Raw genomic sequence first — 21526 nt, 5'->3', positions numbered from 1 at the left:
GCCAGAGATGCTTGAAGGGCTCAAACAAAACCTTGTGTGCACCAGGACCCAGGGATCCCATAAGAGACAGCCAGACCTGCCTTTGAGTGTCTGAGTGTTTCCTGAGGAGGCACGGGTCAGCAGTGGCCTGCTGCAGGGACAGGGGCTCTGGCTGCAGCAGACCTGGGAGGTGTGCTGTGTGAGCCCCACCATAGATCCACGGAGCAGACAACCCACTACTTGGAAAGCAATTACACCAAAGAAGTTCTCTCACTGTTGTGAAAGTTATAGGGTCCACAACAGATTTCTCAACCAACAGATCCAGCAAAGGGACTGAGAACTCCCAGGGAATTTGACTTTGAAGGCCAGTGGGATGTGATTATAGAACTTCCAGAGGACTGGGGAAAGAGACTCTTGGAGGGCACAAACAAAACCTTGTGCACACCAGAACCCAGGAGAAAAGAACAGTGACCCAAAAAGAGTCTGAGCCAAACTTGCCTGTGACTGTCCAGGAGTCTCTGGTGGAGGTGTGGGTTGACTGTGCCCTGCCAAGGGATCAGGGGCACTGAATACAACAGTTCTGACATAAGTCTTTTTGAAGGAGTAGCCAATACCGTACCATAGTTTGGTGTTAGGCCAAACTACAAAGGGACAGAACACAGTCCTGCCCATCAACAGAAAATTGTATTAAAGATTTACTGAGCATGGCCCCACCCATCAGACCCAGATTCCCCCACAGGCAGTTCCTCCCATCACGAAGCTTCCACAAGCCTCTTATCCATCACGGGGCAGACAGAATGGAAATCACAATTACAGAAAACTAACCAAACTGAACACTTGGATCACAGCCTTGTCTAACTCAATGAAACTACAAGCCATGCCATGTAGGGCCACCCATGATGGACGGGTCATGGTGGAGAGTTCCGACAAAACGTGGTCTACTGGAGAAGGCAATGGCAAACCACTTCAGTATTCTTGCCTTGAGAACCCCATGAAGAGCATGAAAAGTCAAAAAGATATGAAACTGAAAGATGAACTCCCTGGGTTGTGTAGGTGCCCAATATGCTACTGGAGAAGAGTGGAGAAATAGCCCCAGAAAGAATGAAGAGGCTGAGCCAAAGTGAAAACAATGCCCAGTTGTGGATATGACTGATGATGGATGTAAAGCCTGATGCTGTAAAGAACAATATTGCATAGGAACCTATAATGCTAAGTTCATGAATCGAGGTAAATTGGAAGTGGTCAAACAGGAGATGGCAAGAGTGAACATTGACATTTTAGGAATCAATGTACTAAAATGGACTGGAGTGGGCGAATCTAATTCAAATGACCATTATATCTACCACTGTGGGCAAGAATCTATCTATCTATCTATCTATCAGATCTGATAGATAGACCTGCCTCCTAAGAAAGATAGATAGATAAAAAGATAAGAACTCTGGACGGAGGTTCTAACTGTTGCTTCTTGACCTGCATACAGATTTCTCAGGAGGCAGGTAAGGTGGTCTGGTATTCCATCTTTTTAAGAATTTTCCACAGTTTGTTGTGATCCACACAGTCAAAGGCTTTGATGTACTCAATGAAGCAGAAGTAGATGTTTTTCTGGAACTCTCTTGCTTTACTAATGATCCAACAGATATTGGCAAGTTCATCTCTGGGTCCTCTGCATTTTCTAAATCCATCTTGACACCTGGAAGTTCAAAATTCATGTCTATTGAAGCCTGGCTTGGAGAATTTTGAGCATTACTTTGCAAGCATCTGAGGTGAGTACAATTATGCAGTAGTTTGAACATTCTTTGGCATTCCCTTTCCTTGGGATTGGAATGAAAACTGACCTCTTTCAGTCCTGTGGCCACTTCTGGGTTTTCCAAATTAGCTGGCATACTGAGTACAGTACTTTCACAGCACCATCTTTCAGGATTTGAAATAGCTCCACTGGAGTTCCATCACCTCCACTAGCTTTGTTCATAGTGATGCTTCCTAAGGCCCACTTCACTTCACATTCCAGGATGTCTGGCTCTAGGTGAGTGATCACACCATCATCATTATCTGTGTCATGAAGATCTTTTTTGCATGGTTCTTCTGTGTATTCTTGCCGCCTTTTCTTAGTATCTTCTGCCCATACCATTCTGTCCTTCATTGTGCCCATCTTTGCATGGAAAGTTCCCTTGGTATCTCTAACTTTCTTGAAGAGATCTCTAGTCTTTCCCATTCTGTTGTTTTCCTCTAATTCTTTGCATTGATCATGCAGAAGGCTTTCTTATCTCTCCTTGCTATTCTTTGGAATTCTGCATTCAGATGAATATATCTTTCTGTTTCTCCTTTGCCTTTCACTCCTTTTCTTTTCTCAGCTACTTGTAAGGTTTCCTCAAACAACCATTTTGTCTTTTTGCATTTCTTTTTCTTGGGGATGGTCTTGATCACCAACTCCTGTACATTGTCATAGTTCTTCAGGCACTCTGTCTATCAGATCTAATCCCTTGAATCTATTTGTCACTTCCACTATATAATGGTAAGGGATTTGAGTTAGGTCATACCTGAATGGTCTAGTGGTTTTCCTTACTTTCTTCAATTTAAGTCTGAATTTTGCAATAAGGAGCTCATGATCTGACACAGTCAGCTCCTCCTCTTGTTTTGCTGACTGTATAGAGTTTCTCCATCTTTGGCTGCAAAGAATATAATCAATGTGATTTCGGTATTGACCACTTGGTGATGTTCATGTGTAGTCTTCTCTTGTGTTGTTGGAAGAGGGTGTTTGCAATGACCAGTGTGTTCTCTTGACAAAACTCTGTTAGCCTTTGTCCTGCTTCATTTAGTACTCCAAGGCCAAACTTGCCTTTTACTCCAAGTATCTCTTGACTTCCTATTTTTGCATTCCAGTCCCCTATAATGAAAAGGACATCTTTTTTGGGTGTTGGTTCTAAAAGGTCTTGTAGGTCTTCATACAACCATTCAACTTTAGCTTCTTCAGTGTTACGGGTCTGGGCATAGATTTGGATTACTGTGATACTGAATGGTTTGCCTTGGAAATGAACAGAGATCATTCTGTCGTTGTTGAGATTTCATCCAAGTACTGCATTTTGGATTCTTTTGTTGTCTGTGAGGGCTACTCCATTTCTTCTAAGGGATTCCTGCCCACAGTAGTAGATACAACAGTCATCTGAGTTACATTCACCTATTTAACTCAGGTCCAGTCCCTTTTAGTTCATTGATTCCGAAAATGTCAATGTTCACTCTTGCTATCTCTGTCAAGGCTGTATATTGTCACCCTGCTTATTTAACTTATATGCAGAGTACATCATGCAAAATGTCAGGCAGGATGAAGCACAAGCTGGAATCAAGATTGCCAGGAGAAATATCCATAACCTCAGATATGCAGATAACACCAACCTTATGGCAGAAAGCAAAGAAATACTAAACAGCCTGTTGATGAAAGGGAAAGAGCAGAGTGGAAAAGCTGGCTTAAAACTCAACATTCAAAAAGCAAAGATTATGGCATCCAGTCCCATCACTTCATGGCAAATAGATGGGGAAACAGAGGAATGAATGAAATAAATTAATGAAAACAGTGACACACTTTATATTTTCGAGCTCCAAAATCACTGCAGATGGTGACTGCAGCCATGAAATTAAAAGATGCTTGCTCCTTGGAAGGAAAGCTATGACCAACCTAGACAGCATATTAGAAAGCAGAGACATTACTTTACCAACAAAGGTCCACCTAGTCAAAGTTTGGTTTTTCCAGTAGTCATGTATGGATGTGAGATTTGGACTATAAAGAAAGGGAAGTGCTGAAGAATTGATGCTTTTGAAGTGTGGTGTTGGAGAAGACTCTTGAGAGTCCATTGGACTGCAAGGAGATCCAACCAGTCCATCCTATAGGAAATCAGTCCTGAATATTCATTGGAAGGACTGATGATGAAACTGAAACTCCAATACTTTGGCCACCACTTCTTTGATGGGAAGAACTGACTCATTTGAAAAGACCGTGATGCTGGGAAAGATTGAAGGCATGAGAAGAAGAGATGACAGAAGATGAGATGGTTGGATGGCATCACCAACCCAATGGACATGAGTTTGAGTAACTTCTGGGTGTTGGTGATGGACAGGGAGGCCTGGCATGCTTTAATGGTTGCAAAGAGTTGCATGAGGTTGCAAAGAGTCAGACACGACTGAGTGACTGAACTGAACAGATGGACAGAGGTTTGTAACATTGTACAGGAACATGATCAAAACCGTCCCCAAGAAGAACTGCAAAAAGGCAAAATATTTGTCTGAGGAGGCCTTACCAATAGCTGAGAAAAGAAGAGAAGTGAAAGGCAAAGGAGAAAAGGGACGATATATCCATATGAATGCAGAGTTTCAAAGAATAGCAAGGAGAGATAAGAAAGTCTTCCACAGTGGTCATTGCAAAGAAATAGAGGAAAACAATAGAATAGGAAAGACTAGAGATCTCTTCAAAAAATTAGATACCAAAGGAACTTTCCATGCAAAGATGGGCACAATAAAGGACAGAAATGGTATGGACCTAACAGAAGCAGAAGATATTAAGAAGAGGTGGCAAGAATACACAGAAGAACTATACAAAAAAGATCTTCATGACCCAGATAACCACGATAGTGTGACCGCTCACCAAGAGCCAAACATCCTGTAGTGTGAAGTGAAGTGGACCTTAGGAAGCATCACTGCGAACAAAGCTAGTGGAGGTGATGGGATTCCAGTTGAGCTATTTCAAAGCCTTAAAGATGATGCTGTGAAAGTGCTGCACTCAATATACCAGCAAATTTGGAAAACTCAGCAGTGACCACAGGACGGGAAAAGGTCAGTTTTCATTCCAATCCCAAAGAAAGGCAATGGCAAGAATGTTCAAACCATCACACAGTTGCACTCATCTCACATGCTAGTAAAGTAATGTTCAAAATTCTCTAAGCAGTATGTGAATGGAGAACTCCCAGCTGGATTTAGAAAAGGCATGGGAACCAGAGATCAAATTGCCCACATCCATTGGATCATAGAAAAAGCAAGAAAATTCCAGAAAAACATCTGCTTCATTGACTATGTTAAAGCCTTTGACTGTGTGAATCACAACAAACTGGAAAATTCTTAAAGAGATGGGAATACCAGGCCACCTTACCTGCCTCCTGAGAAACCTGTATGCAGGTCAAGAAGCAACAGTTAGAAATGGACATGGAACAATAGACTGCTTCCAAATTGGGAAAGGAGTACATCAAGGCTGTATATTGTCACTCTGCTTATTTAATTTATATGCAGAGTACATCATGTGAAATGCCAGGCTGCATAAAGCACAAGCTGGAATCAAGACTGCTGGGAGAAATATCCATAACCTCAGATAAGCAGATGACACCACCCTTATGGCAGAAAGCAAAGAGGAACTAAAGAGCATCTTGATGAAAGTGAAAGAGAAGAGTAAAAAAGCTGGCTTAAAACTCAACATTCAAAAAACTAAGATCATGGCATCCAGTCCCATCACTTCATGGCAAGTAAATGGGGAAACAATGGAAATAGTGAGAGGCTATTTTCTTGGGCTCCAAAACCACTGCAGATGGTGACTGCAGCCAGGAAATTAATAGAGAAAAAAAAAAGCTTGGAAGAAAAGCTATGACCAACCTAGACAGCAGTGGCCTAGACAGCATATTACAAAGCAGAGTCATTATTTGACGACAAAGGTCCGTCTAGTTAAAGCTATGGTTTTTTCAGTAGTCATGTATGGATGTGAGAGTTGGACCATAATAAAAGCTGAGCACCAAAGAATTGATGCTTTTGAACTGTGGTGTTGGAGAAGACTCTTGAGAGTCTCTTGGACAGCAAGGAGGTCAAACCAGTCCATCCTAAAGGAAATCAGTCCTGAATATTCATTGGAAAGATTGATGCTGAAGCTGAAGCTCCAATACTTTGGCCCCCTGGTGCAAAGAACTGACTCCTTGGAAAAGACCCTGATGATGGGAAAGATTGAAGGCAGGAGAAGAAGGGGACAACAGAGGATGAGATGGTTGGATGGTATCACCGACTCAATAGACATGAGTTTGAGCAAGGTGTAGTCCATGGTGTTGAAAAGAGTTGGACATGATCGAGCGACTGAACTGAAATGATAGAGCTAAACTGTACATTCTTTTTGGATCTCACACTGTTAGAAAGTTTTCCCTCACACAGAAGTTAAGATTTTCTTCCCCAGAACATCCTCCTTTGTTTTTTGTGATATGTCTTAGGGCAGTTCAAAATATGTTTAAGGAAATGTAGCAAGTGTTTGTCCTGAGTGATTTCATTTCTTCCTTGTAAAACCTCATCAATTATGTAGGACTTCTTTAGGTGAGATATATATATATATGACTCAGTGGTAAAGAATTCGCCTGCCAGTGCAGGATACACAGGTTCGATCCCTGGGTAAGGAAAATCCCCTGGAGAAGGAAATGGCAACCCATTCCAGTATTCTTGCTGGGAAATCCCATGGACAGAGGAGACTGGTGGGTTACAGTCCATGGGCTTGCAAAGAGTCAGACATGATTTAACAAGTAACAACAAGAACAAATATATGTATATTATATAAAATCTTTATTTATAAAAATTTGCCACTGTGTAGTTTAAGATAGATTTTCTGCATGTGGCTGTTCAAGTACTGGATATTTACACCGATGATATGTACAGAATGAGTTCTTTCACAATGGGCCTGGTCAGTTCAGTTCAGTTCAGTTCAGTCACTCAGTCGTGTCTGACTCTTTGCGACCCCATGAATCGCAGCACGCCAGGCCTCCCTGTCCATCACCAACTACCAGAGTTTACTCAAACCCATATCCATTGAGTCCGTGATGCCATCCAGCCATCTCATCCTCTGTCATCCCCTTCTCCTCCTGCCCCCAATCCTTCCCAGCATCAGGGTCTTTTCCAATGAGTCAACTCTTCACATGAGGTGGCCAAAATATTGGAGTTTCAGCTTCAGCATCAGTCCTTCCAATGAACACCCAGGACTGATCTCCTTCAGGATGGATTGGTTGGATCTCCTTGCAGTCCAAGGGACTCTCAAGAGTCTTCTCCAACACCACAGTTCAAAAGCATCAATTCTTCGGTGCTCAACTTTCTTCACAGTCCAACTCTCACATCCATACATGACCACTGGGAAAACCATAGCCTTGACCAGATGGACCTTTGTTGGAAAAGTAATGTCTCTGCTTTTTAATATGTTGTCTAGGTTGGTCATAACTCTCCTTCCATGGAGCAAGCATCTTTTAATTTCATGGCTGCAATCACCACCTGCAGTGATTTTGGAGCCCAAAAAAATAAAGTCTGACACTGCTTCCACTGTCTCCCCATCTATTTCCCATGAAGTGATGGGACCAGATGCCATGATCTAAGTTTTCTGAATGTTGACCTTTAAGCCAACTTTTTCACTCTCCTCTTTCACTTTCATCAAGAGGCTTTTTAGTTCCTCTTCACTCTCTGCCATAACGGTGGTGTCATCTGCATATCTGAGGTTATTGATATTTCTCCCAGCAATCTTGATTCCAGCTTGTGCTTCTTCCAGTCCAGCGTTTCTCATTATGTACTCTGCATATAAGTTAAATAAGCAGGGTAACAATATACAGCCTTGACATACTCCTTTTTCTATTTGGAACCAGTCTGTTGTTCCATGTCCAGTTCTAACTGTTGCTTCCTGACCTGCATATAGGTTTCTCAAGAGGCAGGTCAGGTGGTCTGGTATTCCCATCTCTTTCAGAATTTTCCACAGTTTGTTGTGATCCACACAAAGGCTTTGGCATAGTCAATAAAGCAGAAATAGATGTTTTTCTGGAACTCTCTTGCTTTTTTGATGATCCAGCGGATGTTGGCAACTTGATTTCTGGTTCCTCTGACTTTTCTAAAACCAGCTTGAACATCTGGAAGTTCACAGTTCACGTATTGCTAAAGCCTGGCTTGGAGAATTTTGAGCATTACTTTACTAGTGTGTGAGATGAGTGCAATTGTGCCGTAGTTTGAACATTCTTTGGGATTGCCTTTCTTAGGGATTGGAATGAAAACTGACCTTTTCCAGTCCTGAGGCCACTGCTGAGTTTTCCAAATTTGCTGGCATATTGAGTGCAGTACTTTCACAGCATCATCTTTAAGGCTTTGAAATAGCTCAACTGGAATTCCACCACCTCCACTAGCTTTGTTTGTAGTGATGCTTTCTAAGGCCCACTTGACTTCACATTCCAGGATGTCTGGCTCTAGGTGAGTGGTCACACCATTGTGGTTATCTGGGTCATGAAGATCTTTTTTGTATAGTTCTTCTGTGTATTCTTGCCACCTCTTCTTAATATCTTCTGCTTCTGTTAGGTCCATACCATTTCTGTCCTTTATTGAACCCATCTTTGCACGAAATGTTCCCTTGGTATCTCTAATTTTCTTGAAGAGATGTCCCATTCTGTTGTTTTGCTCTATGTCTTTGCATTGATCACTGAGGAAGGCTTTCTTATCTCTCCTTACTATTCTTTGGAACTCTGCATTCAAATTGGAATATCTTTCCCTTTCTCCTTTGCTTTTCTCTTCTCTTCTTTTCACAGCTATTTGTAAGGCCTCCTCAGACAACCATTTAGCCTTTTTACATTTCTTTTCTATAGGGATGGTCTTGATCCCTGTCTCCTGTACAATGTTATGAACCCCCGTCCATAGTTCATCAGGCACTCTGTCTATCAGATCTAGTCCCTTAAATCTATTTCTCACTTCCACTGTATAGTCATAAGGGATTTGATTTAGGTCATACCTGAATGGTCTAGTGGTTTTCCCTACTTTCTTCAATTTAAGTCTGAATATCCCATATTACCATTATTTAAAACTTCTAAAACAATGTCTTTTATTAATTAGTGAATATTAAAGAAGATCTGATAAGTTTGATTTTTCTCTCCATTAAGCCAACCCTAACCCACTCAGAGAAGAACTGTCTTCAGATATCTTTAAGCTTTTAAGCATCTATTTTCATAAATAAATGACAGAGCAAAGCTCTCTAATCAGAGTACCAAGATCTGCAAGGTGTGGCCTGGGGAGGCAGACTCCTCTGATTCAAGTCCCAGTGTCAGCACTTGTGCTTCCTGGGAAAGGCCTCCTGCACTCTGGGAGTCTCGGCTTCCTTGGCACAGGCATGCGGATAGTACCTGCCCCTTTGATTTCCCTTGGTAGTCACTGCCCTGCCTTCATCAGATGTTGTAACCTTGCATTTGGTATGTTTCCATCAGCCAATAACTTCTATGGATTCCAACAACTCAAAAGCTCTTGCTTTGATCTGGAATCTCTAACTGACCCCACTGCCAAACCACCCTTCTGTAGACCCCTCTGGGCTGACACTGGGTCTGTTCTTCAGTTTCACAGACTGTGGTTAGAGTCAGGCTACCAGATAAAACACAAGATTTTAAAATACATAAATATAGATAATACTCAGATTAAAATACAAAGTCAAAAAACTTTGAACTTTAGGGAATTCCCTGGTGGTCCAGTGGTTAGGACTCCACGCTTCAGCTGCCAAGGGCATGGGTTCACTCCCTGTTTGGCGAACTAAGATCCCACAAACTGCAGAATTTTTTTTTTTTAATTTCATGCAGACAACAAATAATTGTTTAGTATAAGTATGTCCCAACCTTTGCATGGCAGGTCTTGTTTGGGGGCCATCTCTTGAATCACCGTCAAGTTCGTCTGGCCCATCCCCAACCACGGCCCCACCTTGTCTGATGCAGGTTGACACCTTTCCTCCCCCAGAAGGGCTGTTGGGACGGATAGCCCACTTTCCCAAGAGTAAAGCAGCGATTTCTCCCTCACTTGACTCCTCGGCATAGGAATCCTGGGGTCTATTCTCAGTGTTGAGCATGTAGTAACAGGAGTGTGAGCTGTGTGAAATGGGGGAAGGGGCTCACCTGTTTCTAGTCACCAACTGCTCTCTGAGGGGCCATCACGATTCCACCATAAACATCAGGTGACAGAGGTTTCTTCTCCATTACCTGTCAGCGGGCTTCGGGTGAACTTCAGTGGGCTCCATTTAGCCTGTGAACAGATGAGAAAAGGGCCAGTCCTTCCAGGTCCTGGTTCAATAAGGACAGTTGGGCATCAGAAGGGCCTGGTCTAAGTTGTGTGTGCCTGCTTAGTCTCTCTGTGGTGTCCGACTCTGCAACTCCATGGACTGTAGCCTACCAGGCTCCTGTGTCCAAGGAATTTTCCAGGCAAGAGTACTGGAGTGCAGATTGCCATTTCCTACTCCAGGGATTGAACCTGGGTCTCCTGAACTGGAGGCAGTTTCTTTACCACTGCGCCACCTGGGAAGCCCCTGGTCTAGGTTAGTGAAATGGAGTTCTGAAGACACTCCCTGGAATGTTATCAGATTCGAAGCAGAAGATAAATTTCTTACCACTTTCTGAAAGCCCAAGTGCAACAACACCTCAGAGGTAGAATGGGGCTGGTCCACCAAGACCTGAGATGGAAGCGGTTGTCCCGGTGACCCCAGGGAGTCCCGTGTTTCCATCTTCATCACCCATGGAAACTGTCCCAACAGACTGAATAAAAGTCACTGGGTGTATCAGCAGATTCAAATTAAATAAGCCATCTAGGGAAGCCAATGTCTGTCACCCAATATTGTTTAGTTTGGGCTCTAATTCTCTTTTTATGAAAAGGAAAAATGTTTTTAAAATAAATTTTTGGCCGTGCTGGGTGTTTTTTGGCACACAGGCTTTTCTCTAGCTGCAGTGAGCAGGGGCTGCTCTTCCTTTCATGTGCAGGCTTCTCATTGCAGTGGCCTCTCTTGCAGGGCACAGGCTTTAGAGTACACAGACTCAGTAGTTGAGTGCGTGGGCTCAACAGCCGTGGTTCCGGGGCTCTAGAGCACAGACTCAGTAGTTGTGGCCCATGGGCTTAGTTGTTTGGCAGCATGTGGGATCTTCCCAGACCAAGGATCAAACCCAGGTCTCTTCCATTGGCAAGCAGATGGATTTTTTACCTCTGAACTACCAGGAAATCCTCTCACCTCTAATTCTTATTTCTAACTTTTTTATAACTGTTAATTCTACAGGGATAATTAATTTTCCAGTTTTATTTCAAAATGCAGTCCATTCTCTTCTCCTTCCCCACCTTCTCCCAATTACCTACTGCTCCTGTGCTCATTTCCTGAATCTGACATACCGTGAGAGGGGTTTTTCAGGCCGATACTCTGGAAGAAAGCGGCTCTGAGGACACTAGTCCTTCTACAACCAGGACAAAACCCCTGTGCTATCTGATGCACACCTTCTAAATTTATAAGAATGGAAGACAGGTCTCTACCCTGCATTAATGATCTTATTTCCTGCGTTCAGTTTCCTTGGCTCTGCCACTTTCTAGATATTGGATTTGGACAAGCTGCTTAAGCTCTCTAAGATTAATTCTCACTTTCAAATATAGAAAATAAAAATGAACTCACAGTTTTTTTGAAGCTTAAATACAATCATTTGAACCTCTGTCAAGCACATACCAGAGCCCAATACACAGTCACATTTATCACCATCAACCTATGAACACATGAACCACTCAGGTCTGAGTCCATTTGGTCAGGGCGGCCACAGGCCAAGGCTACCGTCATTGCCCACCAGCCAGATGGAGCGGGCACCCCAGGTGGGAGGGGCACGGAGAGCAGCCAGGCAGGCTGAGGCCATGCACTGTCCAGGCAACCCTAGCTGACCCAGCAGGGAGGGTCCCAGGGCCTGGCTCCTCCTGCCCCAGATGGGGCTGCCCTGAAGGAACCCAGGGGTTCCCTTGGATTGACCAAGACTATCCCACCTGCATCTCTATCTTGGGGACCCCACCCAGCCTGCTTCCTCTCCTCCATCTGCCACAGATGTCACTCCCCCAGTAAACCACCCACACCTCCAACCCCAGCTCACGATCTGCTTCGTGGAGAATCTGAACTAACATGGATGGAGAGGGAAGGGTAGCCAGCAATCACATGGATCCGCTTTAAGATCTGGCTTCCTGAGGAGCAGGGCAAGTCTCCACCAAAGCTCCTGCTGTCCTTCTCCTGGCGATCACACCCATGCCTGGCTAGAACCCTAAAATGAGTTGAACCAAGCCCAGGATCGTCCCTAGTCAGCACTGGGCCATCAAATTCCCACTATCTGGTGAGTTTTCAGAAGACTGGAAGCCTGGTAACCACATCAAACATCAGCAAGCACGAGAGGTTTTCTTCTCTAGAACTCCTTACTGGTTCTTTAATTTGGTTTACTCTCAAAGCTGTCCTTGGAAGGAGGATTATTTTTTTTTAGGGAAGAAACTGAGGCATAGAAAGATAGTGCTCACAGTTCTACAGTCACAGAATGCAGAGCCCTGGACTTCAGAGCTGATCTGTCTGACCTCTTGGTCCCCTGCATCGTGGCTCTTCAGACCCTCAACCAAGTCTCAGAACAGTGAGAACAAGGCCTTCTCCTTCACAGTTAAACCCAAAGCAATTTGGTTTTTTTGCTTGCTTTTTAAATTTTTAATTCACATTGAATTTTAGTTGGTTTACAATGCTGTGTTAGTTTCAGGTGTATAGCAAAGTGATTCAGTTATACATATACAAGTACCTATTTTTTTTCAGGCTCCTTTCCTATATAAGTTGTTACAGAATATTGAGTAGAGTTCCCTGTGCTATACAAGAGGTCCTTGTTGATTACGTATTTTATATAGGAGCACATATCTTTAATCTCAAACTCCTAATTTATCCCCCTCACCACCTTCCAGAAACTAATTTAGAAGAGAGTAATTTCTGTACAAGACTGTTGTGCGTTGATCGAGTCACAGACTTGAACCTGTCACTTCAATGATCTCACATCCCTAGCAGGACCACCATGGGCTGCATCACATGTGTCCTCTGTGGGCATCACCTGGTTGCATCCTTTTGATCTTGTAAACTTGCAGAGTCACCCTCCCCCCGTCATTGCATCCCTCCTCAGTGTTCCTGTAGAACAGTGTGGGCCTAAATCATCCCCACTCTGACTGCCCAACAGAGGTGCTCTCCGCTGACGCCTGAGCTGCCCACAGCTGTCTGGCGGGCTGCGGTGTGAAGACTAGCCCTCCTCCCACCAGGTGCCCACTCGGCTGCCAGCCCTCAGCCACTACAGGACATTCTGCATCCTGGCCTGGAGCACTGACTGCTTCTCGCACTGGGCAGTCAGGCAACATGGCAGTCACAAAGTTTTTTTTGGATCTTAAAAAATATGTACTTCCTGAATATCATGCCAACTCCACATGGAATTGAGGCTGTGTTCCATTCTCAGCATGGCCACATCCTAAAGGGCTACAGAACCTTGGGGTGGGGAGGGGAGGGTACCAACAGCTCTTCCCAAATGTGCATTCCTATGCCTTTGTGGGTACCCTCTCATACTTTCTGTGATGGGTACCTAGGGGGAGCTTAGCCTGGAAAGGAGCTCCTGGAAAGGCTACCCACCCACGGGGCAACATGGGCTCTTCAAAGTCTGTACAGCCAGCCTGGACTTGAACTTCCTTTTCACACTGCTTAAGAATGGAGATAAAACATCAGATGCTGGCCAATTGCACCATACGATAAATCTCTGTCACCAATAAGGAGACAGGTGTTCAGATGAGTGGGGAGAAGCCCTCCTATGAGGGGCTGGAGCTTAGGTGAACGTTCCCTGGGCCCCAGGACCTATGGGCCAACTCAGCATGATGTTCACATATGGAGGAAAGCAGGGCAGGGAGTGGGGGCGCTGCGTCCCTCACTTGGAACAAACTATTGTGAAAGATTAAAGAACATTCACAAGACAAAAGTCAAAACATGTCTCAGCCGAAGTGAGCTGTCCAAGGCAGAGGCCCTGAGGAGGTTCCCCACCTCCCATCAGTGTAGAAAGGGAGTTTAAACTCATCAGCTCAAAGACAGACACACGTGATGATGCATCGGGAGCAAGGACAGACAGTGAAGAGGAAGCACGGTGCGCAAAGAGGAAGGACTGGAACAAAGGGTCAAGGAGGGGATGGGACTGTGGCTGTTTTTCTCCTTTTGCGTTTTCCAGTTTTTCCAATATTCTTATAATGAGAATACTTTTATTTTTCATTTTTTTAACTGAAGCGTGGTTGACATACCGTTGTCATCCATGCAGTGATACGTGTATAACTGAATCACTTTGCTGCAGTATTTAAAATGAATAACCAACAAGGTCCTACTGGATAGGACTGTATAGGTCCTTCTGTACAGCACAGGGAAGTCTGCTCAATGTTATGTGGCAGCCTGGATGGGAGCAGAGTTTGGGGGAGAATGGATACATGTATGTGTATGTATGGCTGAGTCCCTTTGCTGTCCATCTGAAATTATCACAACATTGTTAATCATCTGTACTCCAATATGTGAGTGACTTAGTTATATTATATGTATATATATAATCATACACATTCTTTTTTCTATATTCTTTTCCATTATGGTTTATTAAACGAGACTGCAAAGGAAGGGCATTAGAGGAGGGATGGAGTGATAGCCTGGGGTTAGCAGACCTAAGCTATTATGTATAAAACAGATAAACAACATGGTCCTACTTGTTGCGGACAGAGAATATTTTAAACTTATGATCCAAAAGGTATTAAAATAAGCAGTTGTTAATAATAGTTTTCCTAAGGTAACTTCTCCCTTGGCGTTCAGTTCCCGTCACCCTTCCCCTACCCTCTGGGACAGAGCAGGCTCGGCCACGGTGCGGGATGACCACCAGCATTCATTACTCATCAAATCCTCAGACTCTTGGAGGCCTAGCAGACCTACATGCAACACAGTGCTTTGGGGATAAAGGTCCCCAACTAATAAGTACTTGAGGACTCACCCATTTTTGTCCGTTAAGGACATTATGATATTGCTTAAACTATGGCATATTTGTGGTTGAAAAGCCTTGGTTAGTTTGTTAAAAGTTAACTGTTACTGAGTCAGTAAGAGATAACGCCATCTCCCCAAGAGAGACTAATTAACTTGGGAAATCTCTACAAGAATAGATCAAAGAGGGAGCGTATTCCTCTCTACGTGACTTTCCACATCCAGAAGACTGAGTTCTTAAAGGGCAAGGGTTCTGTGCATCCAGTATCACATGCACGGCACAGCCATGTCCCTGAGAAATTCTTTTCTTGATGGAGGTAACAACCAACAAACCTCATGGCATAAGTTCACTTTAATTTGCTTCATTGTTTTCTCTATCTTGTACTATTGTACCCTTCTCCCTTTTCCATTTTTTTCTTTTTTTCCTTTTTCACAAGTTTTTTTCCTTATCATTTTTTTTTAACTTTTTATTTTATATTGGAGTATAGCCTGCAATATGCCCCATTTGGGATTTAAAGGAGAGTGAAGCCCTGGGGGAGGAGCCATGGCAAGGCCATTAGAGGACGCAGAGTTAGGGCACAGGCGATTACCCTGGTGGCACAGCAATAAAGAATCTGCCTGCAATGCAGGACTCACAGGTTCGATCCCTGGATTGGGAAGATCCCCTGGAGGAGGGCATGGCAACCCACTCTAGTATTCTTGCCTGAAGAATCCCATGGACAGAGGAGCCTGTTGGGCTATAGTCCATAGGGTCACAAAGAGTCAGACAGGACTGAAGCAATTTAGCACGCAGCACACACAGCTGATTAACAATCCTGTGATGAGTTCAGGCGGACAGCAAAGGGACTCGGTCACACATGTACATGTATCCGTTCTCCCCCAAACTTCCCTCCCATCCAGACTGCCCCATGACATTGAGCAGAGTTCCCTGTGCTATATACAGTAGGACCTTGCTGGTTATCCATTTTTCATGTTACTGGTGGTTATCCAGCAGTAAGTACAGGTCAATCCCAAACTCCCTAACTCACTCCCCCTCATCCTTCCTCCCTAGCAACTGTGTCATTCTCTAAGTCTGTGAATCTGTTTCTGTGTTGAAAATAAGTTCATTTGTATCATTTCTTTTTAGATTCCATATATAAGGGATGTCATGATATTTCTCCTTCTCTCTCTGACTTACTTCACTCAGTATGACAGTCTCTAGGGCCATCCCTTTTGCTTCAAATGGCATTATCATTCCTTTTAATGGTTGAGTAGCATCCCATTGTATATATGTACCCATTTTCTTTTATCCATACCTCTGTCGTTGAGCTGGTCACAAGTTTTGATTAATGAAAAGTCACTTGTTGATCGGATCATGCATCAGAAAGTGAGAGATTTTCTGTCTTCCTGGAGAAGCTTATATTTCCCCAGGAGGCAGCTTGCCATGCTCACAAGAAGCACAGCTGCCTCTTCCCTCCACGTCTCTGTGTAGAAGACACGGGGACCAGCCCCCAGCCTACTAATCCCAATAGCCTCCAGGCATCATTTTCTGTACTTGGAAGTTACTGAGAATTAATGATTTCTTAACTTGACATTGGTTTTAGTTAAGATGACAACGCCTAAGCCAATGCAGATCAAGGCTGAAAAGAAGTGTGATTATCTTAAAATTATACAGACAAGGGGCAGTGGAGAGTTCACAGCTTTAGTTCCTGGTAAAGTTGAAGAAATTAAAGCTCAGAGAAATTAAACGTCGAGAGCTGGTCCATGGCAAAGGCAAGGTGAGGCCCCAGGAATCCTGGTCACACTGGGCGTCCCTGACCCCTAACTCTGCGTCCTCTAATGGCCTTGCGATGGCTCCTCCCCCAGGGCTTCACTCTCCTTTAAGTCCCAAATGGGGGCATATTGCAGACCGCACACAAGAGAAAAGCAAACTAACGTCTCAGAAGTGAGGACAGGGCACAGCAGCAGAGCAACAACATAAGTCAAATCAGAGTCAAATCTGACTCCAAGCTCACAGTCAATTTCTATCCAGATAGGACCCCAGGCATGACCAGTGGTAACGGTGCTCTGGGGAGGGAGGCAGGGGAACAGCTCTTCTGGAACCCAGTTCTGCTCCCCTGGGACTGGGTGCAGGGTGGTCTCAGTTCTGTGCAGGCTTCACCACTGTCAATCGTGCTCATCATGGCACTAGTCTGGCTTGATTTACTTATTTATTTATTTAGGCTGCGCTGGGTCTTCATTGCTGCCCAAGGGCTTTCTCTAGTTGCAGTGTGTGGGCTCCTCACTGCAGCAGCTTCTCCCATGCTGCAGAACATGAGCTCTAGAGTGTGGGCTCAGTAGTTTTGGCACACGGGCTTAGTTGCTTTGCGGCATGTGGGATCTTCCTGAATCAAGGCTGGAACCCATGTCCCTGCATGGGCAGGCAGATTCTCAACCACGGGACCACCAGGGAAGTCCCATCATGGTGATAGTCCTAACACAAGGTTTTTTAAAGTGCTTTATTTACCCTGTGCTCTACATTTGTCCCAGGGCAACTGGAATCTGTCCCTTTGGCTGGAAAGGGGGCACAGGGAAAGAATAGAAACATCTTCATTGTCATCCAGCACTCCACACACTTGGCCAGGTGCCAATCTTCACCCATTTTTAGGCAGGTGCTCTCCGCCCAGAGGAGGAAGATTCAGTGAGAGTTGTAGGCAGCACATTGTGTTGCCCATTTGAATTGACCCCAAAGAAAACAATGTGAGTGACAAGTACACCTTTTATCTGCAGAAGTCCTAACTGCCTGACCAGCCGGATTCTCCACACTTCACCCAGGATAGACATGAGCAACGGTCTGCACCAGCCCTGGCAGCCTCAGAACCCAACTTCCCCCTCATCAGTCCAGTCGGTGGGTCCCAAGAAAACCCCCTCCCAGTGTTCACATACTTGTGCAACACTTGCCCCTCCCACCCGAACTGCCTCTGGGCTTAGCCTTGGGACTTGCTTGGACCCAGAGACATTAAAAAGCACAGTGCAAACAGGCTTGGTGAGCCCTTGCACACATGTTTGCAGAAGTCAGCTTCCATGCTGCAAAGAAACTCAGGTTGGAAGATTCAAGGGAACAGTGAGAGACCTGAGTGTTCTCTGGATGGTCTCCCCGAGGAAGGTCGCAGTTGCATGTGACCTCAGCAGAACTGCCCAGCTGTGCCCAGCCAGCCCACTGGATCACAAGAGCGGAATAAGCAGCTATTGTTTGAGCCCTGAAGCTAAGTGAGGGGGCGGCTTGCTCTACAGAAATAGATCCTTGATTTAGTACATCCCCACTAGGGTTTTTAAAGGTTCATCTATATCTTCTGTATAAGAGCAGGAAGGAAAAAAGGAAATTCAGGCCTAAAATACCCTTGCTGAGTAACAGTTCTACCACTAAATCCTAGAGTTCAGTCCTTAGCAAATTAGTCTTTTTGTTTCTCTAAAAATAATAGCAGCTAATCTAATGTGTGCCCATTATGGGTGATGTGAGGTTAGGAGAGATATTGTATTATATGTCTGTATTCATTTATATCACAGTGTGATTTAGAGAAGATTTAGACAGGTTATGGAAATAAGTAAAATATTCTTCATGCTGAAGAAATGAATGCCCTTCATAATTGTCAGATATTATAATATCACCCAAACATTTTCTCCTCTTATTAACCCTCTCTGTTCCCTGGTCTCCTCTACCAATATTTTACAAGGAAAAATTTACTTGTTTCACCCAAACAGTTGTTTATCCAATCAATAATTGACCCCCTTCTACTTTTCCCCATTTTGAAATAGACACACTTGATGCTCAGCACCCATCAGCGTGGAGGTGATAGTGAGGTGGTGCAGGCAAGAGCCTGGTTCCTGCCAACACAAAGACCATCTAACCTGGGTAAGGACCAGTCTTAACAACCATGGGAGGTTGTCCCAAAGGCAATCATATCCCCACACCCATCTTCATCCCTCAGATTCTGAAATAAAATGACAGAGGAGGTAAATTGTGTTGATCAAATAAATGCTTTGAAAATCCACTTAAGAGTCACCAGGTCTGGTTTCCATCATGCATGAACAACACGAGCCTGTATACAGTCCTCCTGGCTCTGTGGTCTGGACTGAGAGTTCATCCAGAATGAAAAGCAGGAACTCAGAAAGGTGAGGAGAGGGAAGGGACAGTAGGGTGTGGGAAAGTCAGAGTGGAGGGAGCTGTCTGGGGGTTCTGGATGATTGTATAATTGTGTGTGTGTGTGTGATCTTTACCAATTAAATCTTTGATAAATAAACCCAAGCCAAACTGTTTCCGTTGTCATTGCTATGGTTGCTGACACTTTAGACAGTAGGGTTCGAAGCCCCCCCAAGTGCCTCTCTCGATCCTTCAGCAGACTCAAAATGGAATTCAGGCCCAGCCAGCAGGATCTGGTGAAATATAAATCCAGTAGCATCAGGCTTCCTGATTTCCATGGTAAAACATCATGTGTGGTATTTGCTTCCAAGCACCACAGTCCCCTCCCATCAGCCACAAATGATAATGGTTCCCATCTTAAAATTAACACCTGAACCAGTTATTACCCAGCACCTGTCAGAGTGTTATTGATGCTTAGGCTTATGAAGACAACATAGGTTTCAAGGGGTCCACACAAGCGTCTAAGTTCTCATTGTGCTGGAAGTGTAAAGGCTCCAGAGCAGCAGGACAGGAAGGACATGTGCCCTCAGGGATGCTTCTGGAGTGACTACCACCAACTGCTAAATTAATGTTACACAGCCAGCTGTTTGATTGAGAGGAAATCCTAGAATGGGCCTTATGGAGAATGTTTCTCCACCTTCTGTGAAACTAGGCAAAGACATAACATATTTACATCAGCATTTTCAATACATTTTCTCCCAAGTTCAGATCAGAAGTCACTCAACTGAGGTGATACGACAAAGCACTGTCTTGGAAAGGGAAAGTCGAGTAGTTGGTATGGTGGGTGCAGTCCCCTCCATTTGGAGACCTCCTGAGATGCCCTTTTGCCAGTGGGACCAGAAATATTCACAATCTTTGACCACTTCCCTCAGCAGCTCTCACCCAACTAGGGATGACCTGGCAAATCCATCCTTGGTCAACCAATAAAGTCAAGGAGCATCCTGCCCACATTGCCCGGGGACCCCCTTCTCCCATCTGGACCAAGACTTCAGCCAACACCTGCCAGGAACCCTCTCCATGTGGCTGTGAGTTCAGGCAGCTGGTCCCCAAGTTCTGTTGGCCTTGGAGCCGGTCTCTCTGCCTAGTTCCACTTTGTGTTCACTTATCAATTTATTTGAGTATGAAGAGGACACCCTGAAGGCCCTACCCTTCACATCCTTGGAGACCATCTTCACATTGGCCTTGAACTACCAGTGGCAGATCATAGCATCCCTAACACCTGAACACACACACACACACATGACTGTCCTTTATTGGGTTTTGCTTTTGTTTCACTCTTGTACCTATGTTCAGCAAAAGGAAAACAGGTATCATCCAGGTACCAATTAGTAGGGAGAAGAGGGCAAAGTAGGAGGAAGGGCCATGGGTCCAGTGTCTGGGAGCCCCCATCTGAGGAGTAAAAGCATGTGGAGGGGACCTTTTCTGAAGGCTGGAGGAAGCTACATGTGATTGATATGTTTTCCCAAAAGTATGTCCACTTTGCAGAGAGACACTAGAAGCTAGTCTGTAGGGGGCATCAGAATGCTCCTCAGAGAAGGTGGTACTAACCCTGAGACCGAGGAGGGGCTGATTTTTACAGACATGTTCGAGGAGGGCTTCCACACTGTGGAGGTGAATGCACCGAAGTCCAGGCACATAAGAGTATAGGGTTCATCTAGGGGCACTGGGGTGTGAAGCAGGTGGGACAGGGGCAGGACATACACGGCAGACAGGAGTTGAGATCCTGAGCAGGAGGCTCTGCAGGCCTGTGGTTGCCACCTGAGGGCCACAGAGCCTGGGGAAGCGGCATTCATGATGGGATGGGAAGGTCCACAGGCACCCCAAGCACATAAATGTTCTCCTGCTTTTCAATTATATGTAGACATTTCATGATTAATGCCATACCTACTGAAAGTGTTACCAAACACAAAATGAAATGAAAGTCATTTTTTAATTCACAAAGGCTTTGAAAATTATAATGACATGAGCTCTTTTTCACTATGTATTTTGATAGAAATTGTAAAAGTGCAACTATTATCATGTGAGATTGGCAAAATTCGAAGGCATAATAAAATGTTTGGAGATCAATGCTAAAAGTGGAGTGTCATGAAAAGCTAATCTTATTAAAAAAAAAAAAAAAAGTCCCTGCTGGCCCACAGGTGCCATGGAGAGAAGCCAAATGGTCTCGGCTAGAGGAAGAGACAGGAGGCGGTGGTCAGGAGGGTGCTGAGTGGCAGCACCCTGGTGGCAGAAAGGGGAGGACAATGAGGATGACCTCCAACAGACAGGACCTGGTGGCCCATCAGGTGAGAACGTGCAGGTAAGGGAGTCTGGGCTGATGACTGATTCTTGTTTGGACCAGTGAGTGGCTATGTTGGTGTGTTGTGAGCACAGGGGCTCAGAGGATGGGGTGCTTGAGAGCCATGAGACGGAGGATGACTGTGGTCAGCTGAATGACCCCCAGAGATATCCACACCCCAAGCCTTGGATTCTGTGACCAGGTGGGTCACACAGTAAAGGGAGATTAAAGTTGCAGATGGAATTACAATCACCCATCCTGACCCTGAGATGAGATAACCCTGGACCCTCTGGGTCAACTCAATACAAAAAGATGTGGA

Source organism: Dama dama, chromosome 15, assembly GCF_033118175.1.
Source record: "Dama dama isolate Ldn47 chromosome 15, ASM3311817v1, whole genome shotgun sequence".
Taxonomy (NCBI): domain Eukaryota; kingdom Metazoa; phylum Chordata; class Mammalia; order Artiodactyla; family Cervidae; genus Dama; species Dama dama.
Note: the sequence above shows the minus strand (reverse complement) of the source record.